The sequence below is a fragment of the Fukomys damarensis genome, unplaced genomic scaffold (assembly GCF_012274545.1).
Source record: "Fukomys damarensis isolate Sample0158 unplaced genomic scaffold, DMR_v1.0_HiC HiC_scaffold_17, whole genome shotgun sequence".
Taxonomy (NCBI): domain Eukaryota; kingdom Metazoa; phylum Chordata; class Mammalia; order Rodentia; family Bathyergidae; genus Fukomys; species Fukomys damarensis.
Window position 1 is genome coordinate 32145570 of NW_022900929.1, and position 13639 is coordinate 32159208.

Below are 13639 nucleotides of genomic sequence, written 5' to 3' on the forward strand. Positions count from 1 at the left end.
TTGGATGTGTCTCCCCATAGTTCCAAAATCATATGTCCCATTTCCAATCCCTTTGTCACCCAATATTAACTGCCTAGCTAAAAAGACCCTCTCGATAAAAGACCTTAGCACCTATGCCACGGTATTGCCTACACCAGATGTTATTTCCAATCTTACGTGCATTTCACAAACCTACTCAAACTTAAACCTCTCACAAGTTCTTTGCCAGGCTAATGTATCCCTTACTGACTGCCCATGTCTTCCCCCTATTCTGTTTTTCATCTGTGGAGACAGGGCCTATAAATGTCTCAATATCTCCTCCTCCTCTGAGGTCCCATGCTATGTTGCCTTTCTAACTCCACCACTAAAATTATATCCTGATGATACCTTTCCTGCATTGGTTGCCCAATCCAAAGGACCAAATTCTGAAGAGAGATGATCAAAAAGGGCAGCACCACTCCTGGCCCCCATCTTGATAGGTGCAGGAATCCTGACAGGTCTAGGGACAGGACTAGCAGGTATGTCCACCTCCATCCATTTTTACCGAGCCTTCTCCTGAGAGCTTAACGAAGATATGGACAGGGTGGCTGACACCTTGTTCGTCCTACAAACCCAAATTAATTCATTAGCAACAGTGGTGTTACAGAATCAAAGGGGCTTAGATGTTCTAACTGCAGCCCAAGGGGGCATTTGCCAAATGTTAGGAGAAGATTGCTGTTATTTTGTAAACCAATCGGGCATAGTCACCACCAAAGTCCTATACCTAAAGGACAGGATCAGAAGGAGACAAGCCCAATTAGAAGATCAACAGCCTCCTTCTTTATTCTCAGTATGTTACCCTGGATCCTACCCTTTCTAGGCCCTCTCATCTGTATCCTCCTTATAGTTACCATTGCTCCCTGCCTTCTTCGTTATATCCAATCCCAGGTTAGCCAACTTTCTGCCCAGCCTCCAGACAGACAGCCAACCAACTGATGCTGCAAACACAAGGCCCTAACGAGACTCTTCATATGGAAGCCACCTTTTACCACCCAGACCTGACCCAGACTGCTGCTCAGTTCAGGCAGTTCCTAGATCTCCTACTTGATCTACCTCGGTTTGTCCCTTACCCTTGGCCGGTGCTACAGGTAATCAATCAATCAGGGCCCCGAAGCTTGGCTTCAGGAAACTCTCTGCAGCTTTACACCGACAGAGATTGAAACCTTCACTTTCCTCTTAATAATAATTATCCTTGAAGATAGTCTACACCAATCTGGTTCTCTAGAGCTTTCCCTTGACTACAATGGATTCAGGCTGCCCGTTTTGCCCCACAACCCATGGCCCAAGCCTTTTCAATCACCTGGCTGTGACACTCATATCATATAGTCCCCAATTAATTGCCCGTCTTTCCTATTTCCCCCAAAATTGCATATATTGTGCCAAGACATACCTCCCTGATCTCAGGGATCCAATGTGGAGAGAGGGACAAGCGACCCTACTCCCATGGTACTGCAAAATCCATCAGGAAGACTTTGGATACTCTTCCAGCCCTTCTGAAACATATCAAGGAATTGTGGTTACTCCCATAAAACCCGATTGGCCCCACCAGCCACCTAGCACTGCCTGGTTCCCATCGGGTTCCGGCATCTCTCTCTTGGTGCATTTGTTTCGTCACAAGCCCTCCTTACCCGAGGGTTACACTTTAGAAGATCCCATTCAGACAAAAGATGGGATGTTCCACATCCCCCTCCTCTTCACCCTGGCCTTTTTAGATGAAATAGAAGGCCATCCTCTGCCATGATATATTAAGGAAATGTTCCAGGATGATATCCTCAGGTTTCGCTGAGATTTGGTCAGGACACATATGCAACAACAGTGGGAAAGGCGATGCGGGCCCTATACCAACTATGCTCTACCCCTCTCCCCTCCCTCATTAACAAATTTGTGTGTTTGGACCCTCTTTGAAAAACCTTACAGGCAACTTCAATGGGAATATTATTGCCACCATCAGCTCATCTTGGCTCGAGAACGACACAGTCAACCAGACCTCACGCCTGCTCCTAGGTCGACTAGTCACCCCAGACTCAGCAGGAAGTAGTTACAGAAAGTAGATATGTCACCCCCTTCCCCTGGCGTGTGGTTTACACTGGCCACCATTTCTCATCTAAAACCAAAGGGGTAATGTTAGGGAACTGATCATGTTAAAGTATTTTGTGTCACTGCCATTTTGGGCTGGACTTCCGGGTTCTTCTACCCTCAAACCCCTGTGTTAAGTTTCCTTTTCCCTAAGATCACATCAGCATACAGAACTGACACTTAGAGCTTCTGCAAGGTGCAAATTTCAAAGAGCAACATGGCTTGTGGTAGGATAACAATAGCCTGTCCCACCCTAATAGGGAAGTCATTGGCTCTCGGCCCTAATAAATGAGTCAACACTTCCTCTCTCTCCCTCCCTCTCTCTCTCTCTCTCTGTTCTGCTCTTCTCTCTTCCTCTTCTGCCCTCCTGAATAAAATCTCCAGTCGGACCTCTCGGTGTGTGTGGCCTAGTTGTTGAGCATCACTATTCCCTTTCTCTCACTATTTATGGTTTCAGGCATTCATTGCGGGGGTCTTCAAACATATTCTATGTGGACAAGGTGGTAATAACTGAGTGTGAACCAGGTATTCAATACATATGCACATTAAGAAATGTGGACTCTGTCCCCAAGAATATTAAATATTTTTAAAGTAATATTATTCCAGGAGCTATGGAATTACTAAAATGAATGGAATACAGTCCTGCCTGGCTCACAATCTAGTTACAGACCAGCAATTATAAATAAATAATCACAGCAATATGGTAAGTACTGCTGGGTGTGGTGGCACACACCTGTAATCCTAGCAGTCAGAAGGCTAAGGCAGAAAGATTGCCATGAACTTGAGGCCAATGTGGACAGTATAGTGAAGTCAAAGCTAGCTTGAACTACAGAGTGAGACGGGGTCTCAAATAAAAACAAACAAACAACAACAACAACAAAAACTATGGTAAGTGCTTTTAGCATATACAAGATTCAAGAAAAATACAGGAGTCTGCAGTCAGCAAATGCTTATACAGGGGGTACTAGCTGTACAGAATCTTAGACAATTAAGTTTGCCAAATAAAAAGGGAAGAAAAATGAGGCAGACATACAAAGGCATATGACTGGGATATCTAAAGATGAATAAATGTTGGGCTGGGGATTTAGCTCAGCAGTTTGGTGGCATGCCTTGCGAGCGCAAGGACCTGAGTTCAATCCCTGGTACCCAAACAAAAAAAAAGATGGATAAATGTTAAGAATATAAGGAACAGATTTCTGTAGAGAGCAGAACAACAGTCAATGGAGGCTGAGGGAGGGGAAAACACAGGAAGGTTAAGTGACAAATACAGTTATAAGAAATTAACTCTAGTGTTCTGTAGCATATTAAGGTATAGTACTGTGGTTTATATCCTAAATGTCCCCCAAAATGCTCACATGTTCAGAAGGTGGCCTGAATCACAAGGGTTCAATGGATCAATCAACTGATGAGATCATACTTTCATAGCCTTATTGCAAGGTGACTGAAATAGGAGGTAGGGCCTAGTCAAAAGAAGTAGATCATGGAAGGGTGAACTTGGGGACTACAGTCAATTCCCAGCTCCTTCCTCACCCTTTGCTTCCTGAACAGCTTTCCTCTCTCTGCCAGTATGTTTCTACTTTGCCATATGCCCAGAAACAACACAGCAAGCTGATCATGGACTGAAACCTCTAAAACTGTGAGCCAAAATAAATCTTTCCTTCTTTTAAGTTGCTTTTCTCAGATGTTTTGTGACATGTACAAAAAGCTAACACATATAGTCTACAACAATGTATTATATATTTCAAAGTAACCAGAAGACATGCATGAAGCCCTGGGTTCAATCCTCATCAAAGAAAGGAGGGGAAGGGAGCGGGAGAAGGAGAGGGAGAGGGAGAGGGAGAGGGAAACAGAATCTCTACTGTAATTACCATCCTTTGTTCAGTTCAGCTGAAGGAAATGACACAACCAGGAGACAGGCAGAACTATTTTTCTTTTCCCCTGTGGTACTAGTAATTCAACCCAGGGTCTCACTAAAAGGTGCCCTGCTTTTAGTAAGTAATTTAATGTCTTGCTTTTCTTTTATTCAAACTAGGCAAATGGTCTACCACTGAGCTATATTCCCAGCCTAGGCAGAACTATTATCCATTTTTATCAACCTTCAGGAGGCAGTTAACACTGTTCCTAATCTTATTACAGTACCCATTCTTCACAACAACTTTATTTCGTCGGTTGATTGACTGATTCAAGTACTAGGGATCCGGCGCCTTACACATGGTAGGCAAATGTTTAGGACTGAGCTATACCCCAGCTCCACAATGACTATTTTTAATCTTATTCTCCTCAATCTTCTAACCTATCCTTCTCACTCCATTTAATATACTGTTAGGCTACATTTTCTACTTTACAAAGAATTCAATAAACAGGGATAATCACGTCAAATCTATAAAACTATGTACTTAATAGTGCTTCCTCTCCTCCAATGAATGAATGCATAGAGTTCACCATCCCATTCCTTCCTCCCTTTCCTTTTTTTTTTTTTTTTTTTTTTTTTTTTTTTTTTTTTTTTTTTTTTTTTTTTTTTTTTTTTTTGAGAAAGGGTCTCACTATGTAGTTGAGACTGACCTGGAATTCACTGTGTAGCGCAGGCTGGTCTCAAACTCACAATGATCCTCCTGTCTCAGCCTCCCTACTGCTGGGATTACAGGCATGCGCCACCAAGCCCAGCCCTTTCCTATATTCTTGAAAACTAGTCCTTGCTTTGGGTTTGGGGGCCACCATAGATCAAACCCAAAGGCATTCTATCACCGGGCTACATCCCCAGCCCTTTTTGTGTATTTTTAAAAATTTTTCAAACAAGGTTTCACTTTGTTTCCTAGGCTGGCCTCCAACTGACCATTCTCCTGACCTCTGAGTAGCTGAGATTACTGAGGTGTGCACTAAGATGTTCTGCATTTACTAACTGCTTTAATGTCTTGCTTTTCTTTTATTCAAACCCTTCAGTCTAGGTTACATTCTCCATTAGAGTGAAACTGCTCTTGCCAAAGTCACCACTATTCTTTATACAGTTGTACCAACTGATATTCTTCAGTACTTATTAATACTAACTTCCTGAATACTCTTTTCCTTTGACACCTTGATACATAACACTTGACACCTGCTTTTTATTTTTATTTATTTTGGGGGGGGTACTGGGGATCAAACTCAGGACCTTGAGCTTGCAAGGCAGGGTTGCAACCACTGAGCTAAATCCCTGGCCCTTGCACCAGCATTTTAATCCCCTTCTCTCTGGCTATTCTTTCTCAGTCACTCAAGCCTACCTATCCTCTACTATACTTTGACATGCTACAAGTTCTATCATATTCATTACATTCTACAATGTAGACCGTTCCTATGATTTCAACTAGCATAACAGCTAAAATTTGGTCTTAGCCTCTGCTTTCTTCCAAGTTCCAGAAGCACAGTTCCAACTGCTTACTTGGCATTTCACAGATCCCTGAATCACAAATTACTCAAAACTGCTCTCTTCTCAAACTCCTTCACTATGGTTCCTCTCACAGATCCTTGCACCACCATCAACTTAAACCAATATTAAGGGATTCACTTTTGACTCTCTACAACACATTTACTGTAAAATCTTAGAAATTTTATTTCTCTTCATTTGCTTTAATGATCCAGTTTCTCCATCCAAGTGCTCCTAGCATTTTGCACACAGCAGTCCTTTACTGCTGGAGCTCTCCCCTGTACAGAGAATCTAGCATTTCTGACTCCATGACTAAATGGCACTAACACCCCCTAGTCATTGGTATTAACAAAAATATCACCTTGCTTCATTAAAGAATTACACTGTGGCTGGAAAAAGGCTCCATTGTCTCTCATCTGAACTTTAAAAAGTTAAAAAAAAAAAAAAAAAACAGGCTCAGGGCCAGGGATTTAGCTCAGGGGTTCTACCACCTGCCTTGCAAATGCAAGGCCCCGAGTTCAATATCTGGTACCAAAAATAAAAAATAAAAAATAAAAAAACAGGTTTAGGATATACCTCAATGGGAGAATGACTGCCTAGCATATGTAAAGGCCTTGGTTTGCTTCCTAGCACTGCAAACAAACAAACAAAAATTTTAAAAATTTAATATTTTTCCTATATTGATTTTTTTTCTTCTCTCCATTGGATTCTCTATTCTGCAGCCAAGTAATGTTTTTAAGCTCAATTTAATCAAATAACTTCTCTGCATAAAACCTTTCAATGTTCCTCATCATAGGAAAAGCATTAAGTCCTTCAACATTAAGTATAATGTTAGCTGTGAGAAGCAACGACTAGCTGCCTCTTATGAATTTGAGGAAGTTGCCTTTGTATTCCTGTTCTGAGAATTTTTATCATTAATAAGTATTCAATTTTGTCATATGCTTCTTCCACAAGGATATCCAAGCTGATCATTCTAGTCAACAATATACTAGAGATCCTAGCCAGTGTAACAGTGAAAGAATAAAAATTTATTTGAAAATGACATGATCATGCAACGAATTTTATGAGTATTAGTAACCTTTCTTACAGATTACTTAAAATTCCTTCGATTCCACAGAACTAGATGAGTTCTATTAGATATGATCGATCTCTTTAGAACTAGTAAGTTTGAAGCTAACAGGGCATAGCTCAGTGATGTCTCTTGATTCAAGGCTCTGGGTTCAATCCCCAGCACTGCAAAAACAAAACAAACAAAAAACTAGTTGAGTTCTAGTTTAGAAAAATGATCACTTTACAAAAATTTTTAATTTTCTATATGAGCAAGTGGAAAATGCAATGCCACTTATGGTATCATCAAATACATGCAGTACTTAGGGATAAATGTAATAAAATACATGTAAGACTTGAACACTGAAAATAATAATACATCACCGGAAGAAATTAAAGACCTAAAAAGAAGGAAATACATTCGTAGTTGGGATGATTCAATATTGTTAGGATTTAATTCAACTCAATAATAAGACAACTCAATTTTTCAAATGAGAAAAAGGTACAAAAGAAATTTCATCTAAGTTTATCAATAGCAAACAAGCACACAATAAGGTGTTCAACATCATTAGTGAGAAACATACAAATTAAAACCATAAGGTCTCCTGCCTTGCAAGCACAAAGACTCAAGTTCAATCCCTGGTACCAAAAAAACAAAAACAAAAAACCACAAGGTGACAATACAGTACTACATACCCCTTAAAATGGTTAATGTTAAAAGACTGACAATACCAAGTGTTAGTGTAGAAATAGAGTTACTATATCTCTCATTTATTGCTAGGAGGAATATAAAACAGTACAACTATGTTGGAAAACTGCTTAGCATTTTCTTTTGTTTGTCTTTTTCTTTTCTCATTGAGTTTATTGGTGCATTTTAGGTATACAGTACAGTTAAGTCATCATTGGGATCTTGTACCTTTACATGACAGGTCTTGGTTCTCATTTTTTCCCCATACCCCTGCCCTCCCTTCACCCCTTCCTCCCTTCCCTATTTACAAAAACTTTATTTCCATTTTTTTCATTTTCTCATATTTTTTTCTTTTCCCTTATTTCCTTTCCCCTACCTTCCCACTTCTCCTACACCTTTAGCCCTTTTCTTCCTATTACACATTGTGAATCATACCGTTAGGATCTTTTTTTTTTCCATTAGGATCTTATTTACGATTATAGTTTTTCACACCAGAAAAACTATTCAATATTTACATATGTGTGATTTATTTATTTCATTTAAGAGTATAACCTCAATATGCATCCATTTTCCTATGAATGACTTATTTCTCATTCTTTATGGCTGAGTAGTATTCCATTTTATAGAAAAACCACATCTTCTTCATCCAGTCTCCAACTGATGGGCAAATGGGCTGTTTCCAAGTTTTAGCTATTACAAACAGTGCTGCTATAAAAATGGGTGTGCATATATGATTCTTTAAATTCTTTTGGAAAGATACCTAGCAGAGGGATGGCTGGGTCAAATGGAACCTCTAATCCTAGTTTTCCATATTGATTTCCATAGTGGTTGCACCAGTCTGCACTCCCACCAACAACGGAGAAGGGATCCTTTCTCCCCACACCCCCGCAGCATTTGTTATTGGTTGATTTCTTAATAGCAGCCATTCTTTCTGGGGTGAGTTAGAATCTCAGCGTTGTTTTCATCTGCATCTCTAGAATGACCAGTGATGTAGAACATTTTTTAATATACTTACTTGATGCTTTTACTTCTTTGTCTGAGAAATGTCTGTTCATTTCAGATGCCCATTTTTGAAATGGGTTTATATTTTGGGGGGGCTGATTTTTTTGAGTTCTTTATATATTCTAGATAATAGTCCTTTGTCTGAGGAGCAGCTGGTAAAAATTTTTTCCCACATTGTAGGCTGTCTCTTAGTTCTGTTGATGGTTTCTTTTTGCAGTGCAGGAGCTGTTTAATGAGATGAGATCCCAGTTGTTGATTCTTTGTGCTAGTTCCCATGCTACTGAGGATTTGTTCAAAGTCTTTTCCTATGCCAATGTCTTCAAGAGTTCTGCCTAACTTATCTTCCAGAAAATTTAGCGTCTCTTTTTTAATACTTAGATCTTGTCTGGCTATGCATTTCAAATTGGACTTGAACACTCTATGTAGCCTAAACTGGCCTCGAACTCACAGTAATCCTCCTACCTCAGCCACCCAAGAGCTAGGATTATAGGTGTGTACCACCATGCCTGGCACCAGCATTTTTTTATAGTTAAATATATATATACCAAATGACTCAGCAATTCTACTCCTAGGTATTTACTCATGAAAAATAAAAACATAACTACCCAAAGTCTTTTATACAAATATCTACAGTATTTCACAAAAGCCCCAAACTGCAAAATCACAAATATCTATCAGTAAGTAAATGGATAAACACAAAGTGAAAAATCTATATAACTGAATATTACTCAGCAATAAAAGAAAAGAGTTGATACACTTGACAACATAGATTAATCTCAAAAACTCTGGTCAAAGAAGCCCAATACAAAAGAGTACATAAGGTATAATCCATTTATGTAGTATTCTAGAGAAAGCAAACCAAAAAGACAAAGGAAGAAGAGAAAACTGAGGGAGTTTGTAAAAACATATATCTTTTTTACTTCTATTTTTATTTTCTTTGGTACTGGGGATCGAACTTGGGACCTTACACTCCCACGGAGCTAAATCCCCAGCCCTAAAAACATGTATCTTAATTATAGTGGTAGTTACACTGGGGTAGAAAGCAATCAAAACATCAAATGGTACATAAATTGTACTTTGCCATTCAAAAGTAAAAACTTAAAACATGGAGGGGATAATCAATGGCTTCTTATTGCCTTCACCTGGTACACAAATCTCTTCATAATCTCACTCCATTCTTAATAGTCCAGCATCAAATATTACTTCCATTCCAGCTCCTACAGTTCGCACACTGAACTTTTAGATATTCACTCTCCAAACTTTCCCTACCCTATGCTTTGAAACATGTGATCCACTAAATTTGGTACCCTCTTATTTCTTCCAAGCCTCTCACTCATTCTTTTCCTCATTAAAACCTAATCCTTTTTTAGAACTCAACTAAAATTGTCTTTTCTAAGCTTGTAAACTAGGCTAGGTCCTACTTTCTGATTCCCCACAAATGTAACTTCCATAATCGTGTATGGCTCACCTATGTCATTCACTGTTATAGCTACAGCACACAGCACAGAAAGTGACCTCAAATAGAAACTCAACATATCTGTCTTAGACACTTTCTCGTTGCTGGGACAAACTATCGGACATCCATAACTTAAAGGTGGAGAAGTTTATTTTGGCTCATATTTTCAATCCACGGTCAACTGACTCCACAACAGGGAGGGGATGGTGGAAGGAGTCTTGTGGAAGAAAGCTGTTCATGTCATGACAGCCAGAAAGCAGAAAGAGGAGGAGCTGAGAAAGGAGGTAAACACTCCCAGGTTACAATTCCAGTGACCAGCCTCTAACAAGGCCCCACTACCTAACAGCAGGTCAGCTACAGCACTCCTATGATCCAAACAACTTCAAAAGCCCCCCATTCTGAGTGCTCGGAAGTTAATTTTTCATCTAAACCGTTAACATTCCATGACTGGCCCCTCAATGCATCTCTTTATGCAAAGAGTTTTTCTTTATACAATGTCTTTAACTCTTTCAGGAAGATGACTAGTAAGGGAACAGCTGGATCCAGTAGTTTTTCTTTATGCACTGAGTTTATCTTTAAGATTATTTGCCAAAGTCTCAATCATTTTAACAGTGCTAAAAAGTCCAAGTCCTAACTCATACTTTGAGTACTAGTATAAATCAAAAAGAAAGTTAAACACTGCCAATGTGCAATGGCACATGTTAAACACTCCCATTTCAAAAGAGAGACATAGGAAAATACAAAGGAATGGGAACAAACTCAGACCAAAGCCTAGCAGAGCAAACATTAAATCCTGTAGCTGTTTTCAGCACCAGAGGGAATTGGTGGCAAAATGGGAGCACCAAAGGGCTATGGCAATGCCAGTGGTAGCCCTCCCCACCAGTCCCTAGAGGTAGCTTTACTCACTGCCTACAGTTTTCCTTGGATGTTCTACATTCCTGGTGTCTTCAGTGAACTTTTGGCATCAGTCTCAGCTTCACAAACTACTCTCTCAGAGGCACACTACACAGCCAATGTATGGAAGCCTTCATGACCCCAAAATTTTTGCATTTTAATAGCTGTAAAACAAGAACCACATGATTGATACCAATGTCTGCGACCAGCTTGATCAGTAGCCAAGACTCTGAAAATATGGTTGTATAGGCAGGCTTCAAGTGCCTAGAAGGCTGAGAGCACTATGAGGTGAATTCCTGGGAACCAATTCCCTAGGGATATCCTTCTTTAGCTGGGGGCTCAAGGGCTCTCTTCTAAAATGAAAGCTTTCCAGTTTTGTATCCCTGAGCCTGAAGAAGAATGGGACCTTGCTGATTCCTGAGATGCCTTCAAGGCACTTTTCCTATTGTCCTCATGCAATGTACTTGACTCCTTTGTAATGCTAATTTTTTGAATAATGAAATTCTCCTATGCTTCAACTTTATACACATTATCTTTCTGGAGAAACTACAAACTTTAAAAATACTACTCTTTGCATTTTTTGAGACAGCGTCTCACTATGTAGTTGAGACTGACCTGGAACTTACTATGTAGCCCAGGCTGGTCTCGAACTCATGGCGATCCTCCTGCCTCAGCCTCCCGAGTGATGGGATTACAGGTGTGCATCAAAAAATACTACTCTTTATGATCTTCATTTTTAAAATAAATGTGGCTGAAAACCACTAGCAGTACTCATGACACAGTCTGAATCCAGGGCTGCCTTAAAATTTCCTCCATCAAAGTAGCCAGTTCACCACCATTATTCTTATTCGTCACTACAAATTCTCAGGCCATGAACAAACTGCACACAGACTTTTGGCCAGAGTATAACAAATATGATCTCTAGTCTGTTAATGGAATCCTTATTCCTAATTCAAAAACCTTAAGCTATTTTTTCCTTCATTTTTAATATGGGTTTACAGGGCATAATGATTACATTAACCATGGGGCATTGGTACATGTTTGTAATACATATTATTCATTTTTATTTATTTCTTCATTCCCATTTCCTCTCTCAACCTCCATCTCTTGGTCCCCTTCACATCTGCAAACAATCTACCTTCCTAATTCCTATTATTTATCTTTTACTTTGCTAAGTTTATTTACAGTTTGAGTTTCTCATATAAAGAAAAACTATATTTATGCTTGTGTTTGAGTTAACATTAAAGTCTTGAGGTGCATTCATTTTCATATAAGTGACTCAAATTATCCCCCATGATGGCAGAGTAATACTCCATTATGTATAAATACCACATTTTCTTGATCCATTCATCTGTTGATTGTCATATAGGCCATTTCCCATATTTACTTATTATGAGTTGTGCTGCTATAAACATGGGTATACATGTATCACTGTAATACAATGTCTTTAACTCTTTCAGGAAGATGACTAGTAAGGGAACAGCTGGATGCAGTAGAATTGTAATTCTAGTTTTTTGAGGAATCTCCATACTGATATCCACAGTGGCTGTACCACTTTACATTCTCACCAACAGTGTAAATCTTCTTACCTTGGAGCCTTGCTACCACTTGTTGCTCTTTGTTTTCTTTTTCTTTCTTTCTTTCTTTCTTTTTTTTTTTTTTTTTTTTTTTTTTTTTTTTTTTTTTTTTTTTTGGTCCCAGGGATTGAACTTGGGTTCTTGAGCTTGCAAGGCAGGCCACCGAACCCCTGAGCTAAATTCCTGGTCCACTCTTTGTTTTCTTGATGATGCCCATTCTCTCTAGAGTAAGATGGAAGCTCAGTTGTCTGAGTTTGCATTTCTATAATGGCCAAAAATGTCAAACATTTTTTATGTATTTATTGGCCATTTGTACTTTTTTTTTTTCTGGTACCAGGGATCAAACTCAAGACCTTGTACTTGCGAAGCAGGAGACAAAATCATTATCTATTAGTTATAGGTGTCTATTTCCTGACTGGAAATTTGGGGGGGTAGTCTAGGGTTTGAGTTCTTTATATAGTCTAGATTTTGCCATTTGTCCAAGGGAGAGCTGCCAAAATTTATTTTCCCATTCTTTAGGTTGTCCATTCACTCTACTGGTTGTTTCCTTTGCTGTGCAAAAGCTTTTTTTTTTTTTTTTTTTTTTTTTTTTTTTTTTTTTTTTTTTTTTTTTGGTACCAAGGCTCAAACTCGGGACCTTGCACTTACAAGGCAGGTTCATTTCTTTCTTGATGTTATTTCTTGTGCAACGGGAGTTCTGTTCAGAAAGAGCTTATACATGCTAATGTCTTCAAAAGCTTTACCGTGGCCTGCCTCGCAAGCACAAGGACCCGAGTTTGATTCCCGGTACCAAACAAAACAAAACAAAACAAAACAAAAGCCTTACCTATTTTATCTTTCATCAGATTAATATGCAGATCTGATTTAGATTTTTGTTTAATAGACAGTGAGATATGGGTCTAATCATATTTCCATGTCTGTAACCAAATTTCCCAGCACCACTGTCTACAGAAGCTATCTTTACTTCACCATATGTTTTTGGCCACTTTGTCAAAGATCAGATAGCTTAATGTTCCTGGGGTTATTTCTGCATCCTCTATTCTGTTCCAAGGATCTACTTCTCTGCTTTTGTGCCAGTACCACGTGTTTTTATCACTGTAGCTTTATGATATAACTTGAAATCTGGATTGTGAAGCCACCTGCTTTGCTCTCCTTGCCAAGGATTGCTTTTGGTATTTGGGATCTCTTCTGTTCCACATGAATTTTAGGATTGTTTTCTATAGAAGACTGAGGAACACTGTTATTATTTTCATTGGTATTGAGTTGAATTAAATCTATAGATCAGTTTAGGAAGTATGGTCACCTTGACAATACTGCAGTTTGTTTGTTTGTTTGAGATAAGGTCTTACAATGTAGTTGAGACTGCCCTGAACTCACTGGGTAGCCCAGGCTGGTCTCGAACTCACAGTGATCCTCCTGTCTCAGCCTCGCAAGTGCTGGGATTACAGGTGTGCATCACCAGGCCTGGCCTTGACAATACT